This window comes from Athene cunicularia, assembly GCF_003259725.1.
Source record: "Athene cunicularia isolate RWA chromosome 4 unlocalized genomic scaffold, athCun1 chr4_part2, whole genome shotgun sequence".
NCBI lineage: Eukaryota > Metazoa > Chordata > Aves > Strigiformes > Strigidae > Athene > Athene cunicularia.
In genome coordinates, this window is record NW_020799099.1 from 28,235,928 (window position 1) to 28,251,045 (window position 15,118).

A 15,118-nucleotide genomic window follows, 5' to 3' on the forward strand; every position below is an offset into this window, starting at 1 on the left:
AGTCCCCAACTATTTGATGTTATACATAAGCCTAAGCATAGGTTGGCAACAGTGAACCTGTTTTGGTAGCTTACGACAAATTGAACAGCTTGGATATGATTTCAGAATAGAAGTTTATTTTTATAACTGTGTCTTCACTTCTTTTTACATCTACAGTGGCAGAGCAGAGTGAGCCTTTGCGTATAAAATTATATAATTTCAGTAAAACTATAACTTTGGGCACAATCCTTATGCTCTATAGTTCCTTTAGTTGTGGTAGCTATTGATTTCTAGATTTTGCTATTCTTGTTGTTGTTGCTATTGATTTCTAGTAGTTGCTGCTATTGATTTCTAGAACTGGAAAACTATCAGTTGTTCATGGTTTTGGTTTTTTTTTTTCTTTTTTTTTTTTAATTTGTCTTTTTTTTTTGTTTGTTTGTTTTGTTTTTACCCACAGGCCCACTGGGAACACCGTATGTTATCATTTATGTTTTGTTCCATGTATTAGTATAGCTGGTGACTTTCTATAGAGAATTAGTTTCTGCACATAGGGGAAGAGATAGGTCAGATGCACTTCAGCAAAGCAAGAGCTTAGAAGAAGAAGAGATTGTATAGGGTCAGAAATGAAAACATTCGTAATAAGCAGACTGCTGCTGCCGTACATCTGACATATGCCAGACTTCTTGCCAGCATCCAACAGAAACTTCTGCATTCTAAAATATTTGTTCTCCACACTGTTTTGTTTTGGGTTTGGTTTTGTTTTTTTTTCCAGTTTAACTACTGTAATTTAGTAGTTGTGTTCTTGTTTTTGTTTTTTTTTTCCTGTAAGTGTGAGAAAAGTGGTATTTAATGCTTTAATATGTAGTACTTTGTATGTTGCACTTTGAAAATGTAAAGCTACCTAGAAAAAACTCCCCTTTATTTATCAGCAAGGCCCATATCAGCAACCTTGATTCAGAGTTGTCAGAACTGTGATCATTAAAAAGCCATCATCAGAGGCAAGATCAGGAACACAACCATGCATACATACCTAAAATGCTAGTATAATTTTTCACAATGATCACAAATACAACAGAGTCACTTTTAAATATACTTAAAGTCCAGATTCCCATGTGCAGATTCCTATGTGCAGAAATGCTTTGCGCTAGTGGCTACTGGCTGCTCTACTAGCCACACCTATGCTACAGTTACAGATGCTGATTAAGGCACTATTGTACCTTTCACTACAACTAGAACACTCGTAAGAGTGATATGTGTCCCTGCTGCTGCTATAATAAATTGTCTAATCAAACAAACGAACTATCAGGACATGTCATCTGTATTTGCATTTATCAGCATCAAAGATATTTTCATTAAGTTGTGTTCATAGTACACACGCTAAAATACGTTTTTCATCTGCTATTACATAGTTTTAGCTTTGCATCAATATTTAAAACCCTTAAAAGCAGAAAACAGGTGTTTAAACGGTCATCACCATAAATAAATCCAACACCCAACAGAAAGCCTGCAGTAAGGGTGAAAGATGACATAATTCTTTCAAGAAAACTCTTCAAAAGAGCCAAGATACATTCTTATCTGAAGGTTATTCCTGTCTTGAAAAAAAGCTTAGATGAAACTCTGGAACTTTCCAGGACAAGATAAGCCTTTAAGATGAGTTCATCTAAAACCTACCCTTTACTATACAAGCTTTCAGAAAGTTGTCAAAGTTTATAGCTCACAGAAATAGGACAGAGCAGGACTTCCATTAACAGATCCAACAGAGAGCAAATTGAGTGACCCAAATACCATCACAGGGGCAAAGACTGAAAATGCTTTCTGGTTCTCTGTATTTTGATAGGGGACGAATAATAAAAAGTTCTGTATCTCTCTTGGCCATCTTCATCTTTCCTGAGGAAAAGCATATCTACCCATGACAACTGGCTGCATTTATACTTCCTTGGAGGGAGGGAAGAAGAGAGTTAGTAACACCACTGTTATTCCATCCTAATCTCCAGCTTGACGTTAATCAACCTTTTCTGTGGTACAGTAGTTGCCATGGTAAAACTGTTATCTGAATCCCTGATGTTACACCCTTCTCTTTCTGTTTCTCCTTCCTTTCTCTTCCCTACAAAATGTTGTCAGTCTCTGATTTTTGCTTTGCCTTTGAAAATAGCAAAAAGCATCATCAACGAAAAAGCCTCTCAGTTCTGTTCTACATTTGGGCAAGTTGTCACCTGTGAGTTGTTAAATACTGTAGATTCTGGAGCTGCTCTTGTCTATTCCTGAGATGCAAAACAATACCTCCCATAACATATGTTGTTACTTACAGGTTTGTTTTTTTTGTTTGTTTGTGGGGTTTTGCGGGTTTTTTTGACAGGTTTATCTCTTTTCCACAAATAAGTGAAGACTTCTACACTGACATTAAAACGGCCATGCAGAATACCTGACAAGGAGTCCTAGCACAGAAGTTAACAGTAATGTAGGCAATATTCAGACTAATAGAAAAAGAATTAGTTTTCCTTATTTCATATACTTTGTCTGCTTCAGTCTACAACAGTGACTCAAGATTAGCTTTAGGTAACTCTTTTCCGTAAGCCATTCTCACCAGTGACTGTCCTCCCAAACTGTAAATGACTATTTTTCTCTGAGAGTCTTATTTCAAGCCGTAACGACGTTTCAATTATTTAGAATGAAATAGAAACACATTCCAGAAGATCAGTACCCATTAAATTGGAAAAACATTATAAATATATTCTTTCCTTTCCAGCTTATTTCTACTTTGGTCAGTTGTCATACTTCACAAATGAGGATGAGAAAATTCACAGGCTTTACATGATGCTTGACTGTAGTCAGGTCTTCAGGCAGTTGGGCATAGGTATGATTAGCTTTTTATCATCATTCAGAATGTCATAACTGACTTATCTATTTATTTCTGCGTGCCGGAAAAAGCTCTAAATAATCACTCTTAAACCTCACAAACATCTGCAAATAGGTGAACTGTTACATTAAGTCCACCTGACCCAAATGACACACAATACGAATATAACATGATTTCAAAGCTGAGGTTTAAGCATCATACACATAGGATTACGAATTACATTATTTTATTCAAAATGTCACTATTTCCAGTGACATTATTATTTTTAGTGGCCTGTTATGATAATCAGAGCATCTCCCTAGGACTGAAAATACATTGAGCAAGTAAATCTGAAATTAAGGAAAAAGCAATTGTAGACAATAAAAATGAAATAGAGTGTGATAACTATCTTTTATAGGGTATTTTGAATAAGAATTAAATGTTTGAGAAATGCATATTATAGAAGGATTGCATTTGTGTAAGGGACCAGTATGAAATTATGCTGAATATAGACTGAGAAGGCTGTAGTTTATAAAATGCTGCAGACAATGATATAAATATTAATTTATGCTCTGCTTAGGAATTTCTGCCTTAAATATTACTATGTATTGTAGAAGATGAACAAATTTGATAATGCTAGTAAGAAACACAGTTGTGACTGTTTAAGAGTTTGTCTTCCACCATGCTATCTGTAGCCTGTTGTTCTGTTATTACCTAAGTTTAAGGTGAGTGGAGTTAGTCTGAACAGACACTAAAAGTGTTTTGAAGCAACTTGGCCAACTTTGCATGATAGCAGATAATGAATGTTCATAAACCTTCCAGCTGAGTGGTGGTACCAATATCCTCCAAATGAAGGACAAACCCAGACACACTGTGGCTAGTTAACAGATTTAATTGACACAGGATATTTTGTGGTGGATCAACCCTTTCTGAGATTACATGAAATTTCCTGATAAATAAAGATGAAAAGGTGATTGTTTTAAATTTTGATCAACTAACTTTGAAAAAAGAGATTTTCTGGATTAAGTGTAAAGATGCCCCCATTTTAAAGCAACTAAGAAATGTACCTTTATCCACAGAACTTCTTGTAATGAAAGACAGTAAAAAGAAAAGCACAATATGAGATATGTTTCATAGACAAATCAGTATGTTCTCAGTTGTGTATTTTATTTTTTATTAATCTGTATCCTATGTAAATCTTTATCATTTCCTCTATTATATTTGCTTTCTACCTTAAACTTTGTGTGTGTGTGTGTGTGTGTGTGTGTGTGTGTGTGTGTGATCTTACCCCTTTGGCTTAGCCATGGAAATCTGATACTTAAAATTCATTTCAATCATTTAATATGTCTGCTGTTCCAGGTCTGGTAGCAGCATGAAGAGAAATATAGCATTTGAACTAGCATAAGGAGAAACTATTAAACTCAGCAAACTACTTATAACAATGCAATAAAATTTTCTCCAAGCAGCAGTCTGGAGGAAAATGCTGTTTCATACCTTAATTTGTCATTTCAACCAGTAAACTTTAAACACTGATGGAAGGATCTTATGCTACAATGTAGGTGGTACAGACTGCACATAGGTTATGATTTTTCAGCTAAGAAACATTTTTTAAAAGCCATAATCTTTGAAACATTATATATTATTCCTTCTTTTAGTTTCTCTTCCTCCTATTGTATGTTTCCAATACATCATTTCATTCGGTGAAGCCTGTTGGAGTTTATAACTTCCAAGTTTAAGCCCATACGAGAATTTAAGCAGGCACAATAGAACAAATATTTAATTGAACATTTCTGTAAATATTTTTATAGTTTTATTTTAGATTTATACAGATTTATAATTTATATGTATATAAATTATAAATACAGTATAAACTGATATATATACACTTAATATATCTGTACAATAAAATAGTTCTTAGTAAATATAGAGTTTGGTTTCAACTGAAGTTGAGTACAGGTTCATCCATAGTAATAGTACTACTATTAAATCTGTTGCAGCCTGCTACCCTAGTCTTAAGGGCTGAATTCCTTTCTTTATTATTCCACATACATATTGTTTTCAACTGAAAAGACCATAAAGAAATTTTACAGCTTTTTGTGCATTTTCATCTTTGAGTTTAGAAGTGTTTGTACAACAAATATATTTGAATGACCAATAATCCCTTCTCAGTTCATGTCAAAACAGAAGCTATTCAAATTATGTAGGTATGACATAAAATAAGCTTTGCTTCTAGTCTGATATAGTCCTTGTATATAACCTCATAACAAGGATTTTGCGATGTTTAGGAGAAAAAACAAGAGCTTGTTGGATCAAAGGAGGAACAAGCAGCCAAGTAGAAGGGGGGGTAAGGCTATGGAAGGGAAATGGAGGATTCTCTGAAGAAAATAGGAGTCTGAGGAATGAGGCACAGCAGATGCTAACAAACATGCGTGATCTCCAACTGCTGAGGGAAGGAAGAAAAGAGCAGAGAATGAGGGAAATTTGTAACACTGGAAGAAAAGAGGTAGTGAAATGCATAGAAAAAGATATCTCACTGTGTTATTTATACAAAAAGTAGGGCCAAAAGTCATGTTTGACTTTTTATCAAAATATCTTGAATAATACATATCAGCAAATTGTAAGCAAATGTAAATTACTAAGAACTTTTCCAACTGATGAGGTGTTTGGTGTGTTAACAGATAAACCTGCAATATTGAGTCTGTTGCCCATTAAATCATCCAATATTATCCAAAGCAGTTGGAAAAACATTTCCAAACCTTTTGGGTTTAATATTTTCCAAAGCATGTTATTATGTAAAAATGTATACATAGATTCTTACGTCCCTTCCAGTACTGTTTATGAGTGGTTTGTAAGGCTCTCTAAAGTGGGAGGCTTCAACCAGACCATCACGTTTGATAGTCACTGACAGGATTTCATTCTTTGTGGATTTGCCTAATCCACTTTTTAGCCTCTATACATTTTGACCTTTACCACACCTTAAGCCAATGAATCCTACAAATTGGCTTTGTGTTTTATGAAATAATACTTCCATTTATTTTAACTTTACTGCTTTTTTCATACATTTTACTATGCAAAATTACATTCCTTCCTTACTCATTGCAGTACTAACATATTTTTGGGAATAAGCCTTAAGTGGCAGAGAAATAGATTACAGGCTCTAAAAGAGGAGCATGATGATATTTTTGTATTTCTATTAATCCTATGTATAACAAAAATTATCACTGAAGAACAGATATTGTTCAGGCTTGTTACTCAGTTCATATACAGTGGAATCTAGAAGTTTCAGATAATTATGCTTGGCTATAGGAACACTGATTTCTGATAAATATTATTTGTGTCAGTGACTTTAGGAGCATAAGGTATGATTTCCCAGATATTGTGGCAAAGATTATCAACATGTTATTTGGAGCTCTTTCTATACTTCTGCTTTTCAGAAAAAAATAAATTTCGTTAAAAACTTATTCCAACTGTCTTTGTATCACATACATACAGTTTTTAAGCACTAGCTAGAATTCTCGTAGACCATATACAACTCATGTTAAATTAAAAATACTAGGAAATAAACATTTCTATGCTACTAAAATTCTTCAAAGTATTTTTTTTTCCCCCCAGAGGCAGTACCTGTTCAAGTGATGTCTGAAAACATTTATGAGATGCTAAAAAAAATTGTAATTGGAATGAAAATATGCATCTTCACTCTGCACTGACAAGTATCCTTGGGTTTAAACCTTTTCAACATTTAAAGGCATTCAGAATAAAGTTTTGTTGACTGCAGCTCCAGTGCAGCATATTAGACATGATTTTGGGCTAACACACAATTGTCAATTAAGACAAACAAATAGACTTCTGTTTTTTATATATATATACATATATATATACACACATACACACACACATGTGTGTGTAGCAAACAAAAGGATAAGTATTTACCTAGAGTGCTTTTTGTGGATGGATGGATGTATTTGTTCACACACACACTGACAATTCCTGTAAAATGTAGATGCTTTTGTGTGTATTATAATGAACTCATAGTTTTTAAACATTTGAACAGATTTATAACAAGAAACAAAAATATTTCATCCTAAGGCAGTTCACCACCACAAATATACTTTTATTACCCTGGATGTAATATTGTTTTGTCACAGGAGATAGTGTATATTTGTAGTTGAAAATAATGTTTCTTTAAAAGGAATGTAACTTCACTTCTTTAAATTATTAAACAGTCTAATGCAGGTGAGAACACCCTCACTGACCCCCCACTCCCCCACCAAAAAACCCCAACCAACCAACAAAAACCCAGAAACCTGTCACAAAATAAACACTCAGTAAAACAAAATAAAATGAAAGTGAAATGTCTGCCATGGGATGAAAGAGCTAGTGTAATGGTAGTTAAAGTATAATATGTTTAAGCCTGGGGATATAGTGAAGTGCAGATGTGTCATTCCTTGAATAAAAACAAACTAATAGTTGTGCTATACAATCATAGCTGCAGGGATTTTAGAAGCAAGTGAGATTACATCAGTTCTTATGTGCCATCCAAGGTCTCATATCATGGTCTCTAGCTGATCTTTTCTTTGGATTGAGAGCTTCTCTTACTCACAAGCACTGTTAAGTATTCCAAATGTAGTCTTTACTTTTCTAATTAAGAATCATAATTTGTGAAGTTTCTATGTGGGTCTTGGATTTTTTTTTTGTTGGTTGGTTGAGGTTTTAATTCACACAGGATCTGAAACCACACAGAGTGATACATCTTATCTTCCATAACTTCCCATCCTGCTTGAAAGCATTCATCCTACTTTTGCAGTACTGCTGGGCAACTAATATTTTGTATTCTATCAAACTGTATTATTACCATTTTAGAATGCACTAAGGATAAGGGAAACCATTATGCTACAAAGAAAGCTACTCTAGTAACTACTGATAAAAGTGTCATACATGAAAGCTTGGACATGGCTATGCCAAGGAATTCCTGAGCTATCTGGAACAAGTTGATGGAGACAGAGTTGTATTTATAGGTTGCCACTGAACAACTAGTAACTGCCTCAGCCTTAGAGCATGGAGCTGATCACTGCATTTTACCCAGAGTTACAATCTCTCCGCCCCAAACCCTTCTAGAGGAGAGTCAGAAGATACTTTCACAGAAGATTACCCTCTCGCCTAAAGCAGCTTGAAGACACTTAGATGTTTCTCCTGGGTGAGCACAAAAGATGTCAGAGCTCATGAGAGGTAACTGTTCTCTCACTCTCTCCAGACATCCACCTTTTTACCTGCTTTCATCTTTTCTAAATGAAGATGTGCTTTTCATTTACATTAAGTCTACAGTTATGATCCTCTACTTTGTTATAATTTTTAAGTTAGGTGTTAGTAAAACAGGCAAAAGGACTGCATGTATAGAATACTTTTGCTATCTGCTATGTGCTAATACCATTTACATTATCTTATGTTGGTGTAATATGTTGTGTAGAAGCCATCTCAAATGCATGAATTTGTATAAAAAGAATAAGTCTGGGGACATAAAAGACAATGTTTAGTCATGAACAATACTTTCTATTCTCAGGATATGTTTTCATTTTATGTTACAGAGGTCAGTATTACAGTAGACCATTGTTAGATATTGTGGAGAGACAGAGAGAACAGCATGTTCCATGAAGAACCTGGCAAGGAAATTTGCAAGAAGAAAATAATGTTAAATTCAAATACATTTTTTATTTTTAAAATTATGTTTATTTTAACCATTTTTATTTTTGTAGTGACATTAGCTGTAGAAAGGGAAAAGAATATGACTGCCTATTAATGAGCAAGAGCTAGAAGCACAGTGTTAATGCTCCTAACAAATACTATTAGAGAAAAATGAAAATGTCTGTGTTCCATCAATAATACTACACAACATTCAAGTGTCATATACATACTTTAAAAAGGCAGAAAACTGTAATTTCTCAGCATACTATTAAAATGCAAATTATGCATCGACAACATATTTAACAGCTCTTATTGCTTCTGTTTAGGAGAAAACTGATTATGATTATACCATGGAGGGGGAGCTTTTCCAAATCACTGTCTACAATTTTCCTTAAGAACTGAGCTAAGTAAAATATAGTATAATTATTTTATAAAATCTAATGATATGCTCACAGTATAATTTGTAAAACCAGTTTGATCTTTATTTTTCTCCCCTTATTTCAAGCTCTACTTATTAGTGTTGTTATGATAAAACTCTTCCAAGTATCATGAACTAGCTTAAAATCGTGCAGCAGTGTAAGATGTGGTCGTATTTTTACGGGAACATTTTAACTGTCCCCTGAATTTTAAACTTCATCTAATTGCTGAGAGCAAAAGTGGTCTAAAATCCAATGTACAACACTGAATCAGATAGGTGAAAATGAATTTACTGCAACTGGGTTTTAATCTTATTCACAGAAAGCATACACATTCTTTTTTTGCTGAACCAAGTCTAGTACCTCCAGTTTACGTTTTATTATCTCGTCCAAACATCCAGGAAGAGCTTTTCCATAAAGAAACAGAAAACAAACAAGTGAAAGTGAGATAGTCCAAGTTATTTCCATTTCATTCACTTGATTTTCTCCACATAGAGTCTAACTTTAAAAACTATAAATTAACATCAGGATGTGATCTGCATTTCAAATTTGAATTTGGAAACAGCAACATATATTTTCTAAGTTTAAAAACTTTTGCAGATATTCTGTAAGGCTGTACACCAGACTTTTTATCCATGCAGGTGAGTAAGAAATAAACTGTTTGTGCAATATCATTGGATTTTTTCCACTGCTGTTAAGAATAAGAGCAGAGAACTACCATACTTGAGAAAATCCTCCCCCAGAGAAAGAAAATTATTAAAATAAACTCCCAGACAAATTCAATAGAAATGTTCTCAAAATTAACAAAACCACTGAATATACAATATTATGAAAGTTATATGAAAATGACACAGCCACAGAAAAAAAAAATATGTATAGTTCAAAGTTCAAGATGTACCCCTTGTCTGCCATATTCCAAACCTGCCTGATGGTTTGGAAAGCAATCAGATTCTGCTGTTCACCCACCTCAAGCACAATAGGACTCACATTGTCTGTTACCAGCAATTTTACGTCCAGTGAGCTAGGGCACCTTGACTCTTAGACACCAAACCCTTGCTCAGGGTTAGAAGGAAAAATGATGACGTTTTCCTATTTATTAATTTCTTTTCCTCCCTGACTCCTTTTCTTTTTCTCGGTTATTTATAGTTTAATACAGATGTAATCCAACTTAATAGCATTTTTTGATCTACAAGATACAAAACATATTGCTTAGATTTATGATTTTTACTTGGTTTAGGGAATGCTTCAGTCTACAGAAATTGAAACATGCTCTTCTGACCCTCTTGTTATCATTGGACTGTATCTTAATATACAATGCAATGTAATTTTTTTTAAAGTTATTTTTCTAAGTGTTCCCTGCAGCAGTTTTAATAGCAATGACAAAAATTAAATTGTATTTTTTTCTTCCTCTATTACTTATCTTCTTTAACTATACTCATAGTCATTTACAGGGAGATTCCATGCAGCGACTGAAATTTTCTATCTTTCACCATTCAGCTAAACCATTCGGTAGAACCATGAAAATCGGTAATTTATGCCAAATATTTACAATTCAGTGAATTTCTGCAGGGAACATCAAACAAAAAATGTAAAAGATAAGCCTAGAAGAACTTAGTTTAGGAATTTATAGTAAGGTTACTGTTCTCAGTCTAGAGTGTCAGTTCTTTATCCGTTCTAGAGTAGTACTGTGAGTGCTGTTTCTTGAGTTTGTTTTGCTTTTTAGGCTTGGGTTGTTGTGGGGGGTTTTGTTTGTTTTTCTCCAAGGGTGAAATTAAGTTCTGAACTGAGATTGAGCTTTACAAAATACGCTTTTTCAGAGTGCTCTCATCACCACTAGGTCCTAGTATTGATTGCTTCTGTGTAACTGGCTTAATCTGTAGGAATAGAAGCTGCAAGAGCACAAAACAAGCAAAGCACTCAAAACTATGAAGGGTATGTTGGAAGGGGATTACCACTAACATCTGATAAAAAGACTTACAAAATAGCTTGAGAAAAGGATACAAATGTAAGAGCAAGCCAAAGAAATAAAAGTGTACAGTATTAATGCTTCATTAGAAAAACTGCCCAGACACCTCAGTTTTAATTGTCTGATACATCTTGTAGAAATTATTTCCAGTAAAGAGGAGAATTTCAATGCTAGTGTATGCAGAAATGCACCACCATAAAATCATCTTACTTTAGCTGGAAGTTAAAATGAATTTGTATCATTTCACTAACTACATTTTATTAGTAACACAACCTCCCAGTGATTCAAATCATGCCTTGTCAAATAAGTAAAAGGTATGCTGATGTAATTTTAAGGAAATCAAAGGATTAAAATAGAAATAAATCAATAAAAATACATCAAATATCTATCAGGAAATATAGTGTTTTAATGAACACTAGAAAACTGTACTTGCTCACTTGGCTATCCTTTGATCACATCAATGTCTGTATTCCAAAGTATAGGCTTGTCCTCTCCTCAAGGAGATGCTGGCTCCAGCAGAGCCCTCTGGAAAGGGAAGAGGCCACTCATGCCCCCAGGCAGCTGCTGAGTATCATTAGGGCAGGAAAGGCTGCAGAGCTGGTGAGATCTAGCACAGCCTGGAGCTCATGCAGAGGCTAAGAAGTTGCAGAGACGAGTCGTCCTGCAGCAAGCCCACAAATACAGTGGAATGAGCTTCTCTAGGACAGAAGAAACCAACAAATTTTGCTGTTCAGAAAGTAACAACTTAATTGATCTGAAGCACATAATTAAGTTCCAGCCTACAGGGACACAATAGACAGCAGAAGATTAATACTAATCTCTATTTCTGTATTTGTTCATTGCTTTGAGGTCTTTTGATTTTGAAAGCTAATACACTTTTTACATTTTTATTTTTGAATAAAAGGTATTTTTTAATCTAAAACTTTTTGGTCACTTCGGGGAGTTTCTCTAGTAGGAAGTTCAAGCAAATCTGTTCTGCAGCAGTGACCAAATCATTATCCCAGTTTATATCTGCACAGATACAGAGAAAGGCTACAGCTGCAACACTGTGCTCACAAAGGATCAAAACCCCTCCACATATCCCTTATGAAATGGCAACAGTGAAGATAAAGACTAGCAGAATGTTTTCTGTGATGCTCAGGTAAAATGACAGTTTCACTTCCACTGTCATGAAACAAGAAGATAGAGTAAAAATCTACATACACCTCACACTCTAATTGTTTCCATCTCATTCATGTTATTTCCAGGGTGGCTAAAATATAATTTGTAGTGTTTTCCTACTTTTCATACTGAAAAAAAAAAAGACCATTAGCACTTTCATTGCACTGTAAATACATTTTTACAAATATCATTCTGATTTAAATGCTAAAGTGTTGGTCCTTTTAATACATTACTGATGGATTCAGGTTCTTGAACAGATATATTTCCTTAAGGTTTTCATGCCTTTGATGTTAGTTTCCAGCTTGTTAACCTCACTTTCTTCAGTGTTGTCTGATTTCCAATATTTTCCTTATCTTCTAGTAACTTCATTTCATGTTCAGTGAAGTTGCTAAGCCCTGATCATACCTGTTTTGATTTTATTGTTTTAGTCCACAGTAAAATTCATTTTTATCCATCCATCCATCCATCCATCCATTTTCTGCTGTATGTCTTCATCATCTAATCTTGCCCAGAAAACACAGAACCATTTTTACCTGTGTTTCTTTTCTCTGTACAAACAGAAATAATCCAGATTTTGGTTTAACATCAAGGACATAAAAAGTAGCTTTCTGCTGTGTACATACTTATTCTTGATTTCAGACTGCTTTAATGTCTTATTACTCCAAATTCCTCCTATTTCTCTTTTAAAAAATTAAAATATGTGTATGTCAACTGATGTCCCCACCACTTTTTGGTAAAGAATTCAGGAAAAGGCTATCTACTTTTTCTTACTTTTTGAAGAAGAGTTTTTCCTTTGAACTCTTAACCTCTGTAGAAGAATATCTCCTGTCGTCTTCTTTATTTCTTTCCAAATTTTGAGGAAAAGTCTACTCCAAACTCAAAACCAAGTCATCCCTAATTAAGTGGTATAGCTAGGTAATCTTTTAGCATTCAGCACTGCACTTACTCTATGGAAATTAAGAAAATTTTATAATCTTGCTAAGTAAAATTTACTATGCTAGCAACTTAAAAATTTACACTGACATAGTTCTCCAATTATCTAGTTTAGTCTTTTTCTATAACAAGACTACTTTGACCATTTGTTCTTTTTGTAAAGGTTTAATGTTTAAATTAGGTTATTATTTCCTTGTTGGTAAGTTGTGTGAAGTAGTATCAATTGCCACTGCAGCAGCATTGTTTTGTTAGATGCAGGACAGGGAAAGACTAGACAGAGTGTATTGCCCCATTGCTTTTCAAGATAAAGACATAACATATGGAGAAATGTCATCAGGTTATAAAGGAGGAGCAAACTTTTCTTCAACTGAACCAACAAATGATCCTATGTATCCTCTTCATATTTCCAATAATGTCATGCTTCTCACTGACATTTCTTCTTCTTTTAGTTTAGTTTTTGTATTAAAATAACATCTGGCAATTGAGTTTACTAAACCCCTGTTTAGCATAATCTTGTATTTTCCCATTTCCTTGTTCCCAGAATAATTTATCCCCAATCAAAAGGCTTTATGTTTATTCACATAAAGCTTTCTCCTGAGTGACTTACTTCATTGATAGCCTTACTTCCATATTTAGAGTTGGGTATAAATGTATATGACTAGGTTTATTCAATCGAGTTAAGCATTTTAACTTCTTGATTGTCCAGAAAGATTTTGACAAATCAAAACCAGAAAGAAAAATAAGTAACAGGATAAATCATGCATACTGAGATCTACCTTTTCCCCCCTTTTGTTTGAGATTAACATTTTATATATCTTTACCTTAACATGTGAGGACAACTACTGTAGTAAGACTTGAACTGAAACGAAATCAACTATAATTTAAAATTCCATAAACATCCAATTTCTTCTAATAGTCTAAGAGTCAAGAAGAGCCACAACTGTAAGTTACAGAACCAAAAATGAGAGGGAGAACAGGCATATTTAACAACCTCACCTGTAAAGGCTGTTAAGGGATGGAATAATTACAGAGCAGGTAAGTGGTGGCATGCACTGGGAAAGTGGAAAGTTCTAAATACAAAAATTAAACATAGGTGGCAAAAGTAGAGCTAAGTTTCCATCATGGTTTTCCTAAGAGAACAAGAACTAAATGCTGTGCACGAAGTTATTAAGTACAAGATTATAGCCGTGGACACACACAGTAAAAATAGCTGCAGATAAATGAGTTGTACAGATGCAATCTTAAAGGGATAATTTAACATGTTTTTTGAACTTTTTCCATGCTACTCTAATGGACTTTCTAATGAAAATCTACTTTTTATTAAAAAATAATGAAAGCAGGGATTTAATAGAGGAAATGAACATCATAGAGGTGTCTATTAACAGCAACTTGAACAAAGTGAAAAAAAATCATCTGAGCTTAAAAAGAGACTTTAAACTTGTTATACACCTACCCTAGAGAGGAGTCTCACTACTTTTTTTTCAGTGAAGTCTGGCAATATTTATGGCTGTTGTTTCAATTCTAAGATTCTTCTTTTTCTATATGATCTATTATATTAAAAACTGATGATGATGCTCTGATGTTAAAAAACGATTACATTCTGAGTATATGTAGTTTCCTCTGCAGTTTAAAGTACACCAAAGCATAAAAATGTCTAACACTAACATATCACAAGGGAATAGATATTTCATTGCATCCCTCCATGGTGGAGAGCTGCAGAGGGAGATGAGAATTAAGCATATTGAGACATATATTTTCTGCCCAGTAGTCAGTGATCACATTTTTCTAGGGTTTGAATAACTAGAGTTTGAGCTATCTAATCTAAGAAAAAGATAACATGTTCTGCAACTAATAACTTATAATTATGCAAGTTGTAATTACTGCAATGTAGTGAAGGTGCAATATGGAGAATAGGCTGCTGTCATCAAAATTAAAGATTTCTGACCATTTTCCAACATTTATATCTAACATGCTTACTATTCAAAAATGCAGATCCATAGTTAGCTCGTGAAATGCTACTCCTATGCTGGCACCCACAGAAATTGTCCAGTTTGCTTTACAGGATAGCCTGCTCCTGTCAGCATCCCTGATCAGTTTATAAAACATATGTGGATTCTCCTGCCTGCACACTCCTTATCAGTAAGTCCC